Here is a 1,854-nt window from a genome sequence, read left to right on the forward strand (position 1 = left end):
TCATGGGGAATAACTACCACCAGCTGCCCAGCCACTCAAGCAGGCCCAGCAAGTTGACACACAAACATAACCACCACACCACCTTTTGGTTAGCAACTGAGTGGTTAACCATCCGCACCACCAGGTCTCCTTGATATGCACATAAACCCATTGCCCTCTGGTTGATTTTGATACATTGCTACCTTAGAGGACAGGGTGGAACTGCCCTATACAGTTTCCAAGGCTGTCAATCTTCACAGAAGCAAAGCCCAAGCCAAACCCAGTGCTGTGACATCGATTCTGACCCACAGCGCCCCTAGAGGACAGAGTGGAACTTCACCACAGGGTCTCCAAGGCTGTCAGTCTTTATGGGAGCAAAGCCCAAACCAAACCCACTGCCCTGGAGTTGATTCTGACTCACAGCGCCCCTAGAGGACAGAGTGGAACTGTCCCACAGGATTTCAAAGGTTATAATGTCTATAGGAGAGCTCCGGTAGCATAGTGCCGAAGAAATTTGACTGCTAACCAGAAGGCTGGCGGTTCAAACCCACCAGCCACTCCTCGGAAGGAAGGTGGGGCAATCCACTTCTGTAGTGATACTGCCTCGGAAACCCAAGGAGGGGTGGCTATGAGTTGGATCCGACTTGAGAGCAGTGAGGTTTTTTTTTTTGTTGTTTTTTTTTTTAATTTGATGTCGACAGAAACTGACTGCCACATCTTTCTCCCTTGGAGAAGCTGGCAAGTTTGAAGCACTAACCTTTTGGTTAGCAACCAAGAGCTTCACTATTTGTGCCACCAGGGCTCCAGGATGCACACATACACATCTGCAAATAGAGACACTCATGCAGAGAAAGAGATATCCATGGAAAGGCCCAGAGACATGGAGGGAGAGAGATCCCGAACAGAGAGAGCTGATAGAAAGGAAGAGTCAGGGACATTCAGGGAGAGAATTGGAAATGAACTTCCAGAGACAGAGAAGGAGACCAAAGACAGGCTGAGATGCCCAAAGACTCAGAGATGGGGAGAGAGACAGAGAAAGCACACAAGGAAGGCAGGTATTAACTCTCTGTTGCTGCATACACATCACCCCAAAACTTAGCTATTAAAGCAACATTCATCACCCAGTTTCTGAGGGTCAGGAATTTGGGAGCAACTGAGCTGGCTGGTTCTGGCTCAGGCTCTGTCATGAGAGTACTGTTAAGCTATTGGGCAAGGCTGCAGTCGTCTGAAGGGTGGACTGGTCTGGAGTGTCTGTTTGCAAGATGGCTCAGTCACGTGGCTGGTGGCTGGAGGCCTCAGTTCCTCACCACGTAGGCCTTTCCACAGTGCTACTTGAGTGTGCTTACAACACAAGTGCTGGCTTCCCCCAGAGCCAGGGACCTGAGACAGAGTCCAAAGTCTTTTATGACTCGGTCTTGGAAGTCACATACCATCACCTCTGCCACACTGTATTCATTAGAAGCAAGTCACTAAGGCCAGCTCACACTCAAAGAGGAGGAAATTAAGCTCCACCTCCTAATGGGAGGAGCCTCAAGGAATTAGTGAACGTAGTTGGAGCTGTGGGCTTGGGACCATGACTGCAGGGGACATCAAGTTCAGTTGACAAAAGATAGAAACAACCTAGATGTCCATCGACTGAGGAATGGATAACCAAACTATGGTACATACAGACAATGGAATACTATGCAACGCTAAAGAATAATGTAGAATCTTCAAAACACCGCATACCATGGATGAACTTGGGAGGACATTATGCAGAGTGAAATAAGTCAATCACAAAAGGACAAATATTGTATTAGTCTGTTATTGTGAAAGTCAAGGAAAGGTTTATCTATAGGAGGAAATTTTCTTTGTTGGTTACCAGGGGTGGGAGGG

Source organism: Orycteropus afer, unplaced genomic scaffold (assembly GCF_000298275.1).
Source record: "Orycteropus afer afer isolate SDZICR_OR568_19922 unplaced genomic scaffold, OryAfe1.0 scaffold00854, whole genome shotgun sequence".
In the NCBI taxonomy this organism is placed as follows: domain Eukaryota; kingdom Metazoa; phylum Chordata; class Mammalia; order Tubulidentata; family Orycteropodidae; genus Orycteropus; species Orycteropus afer.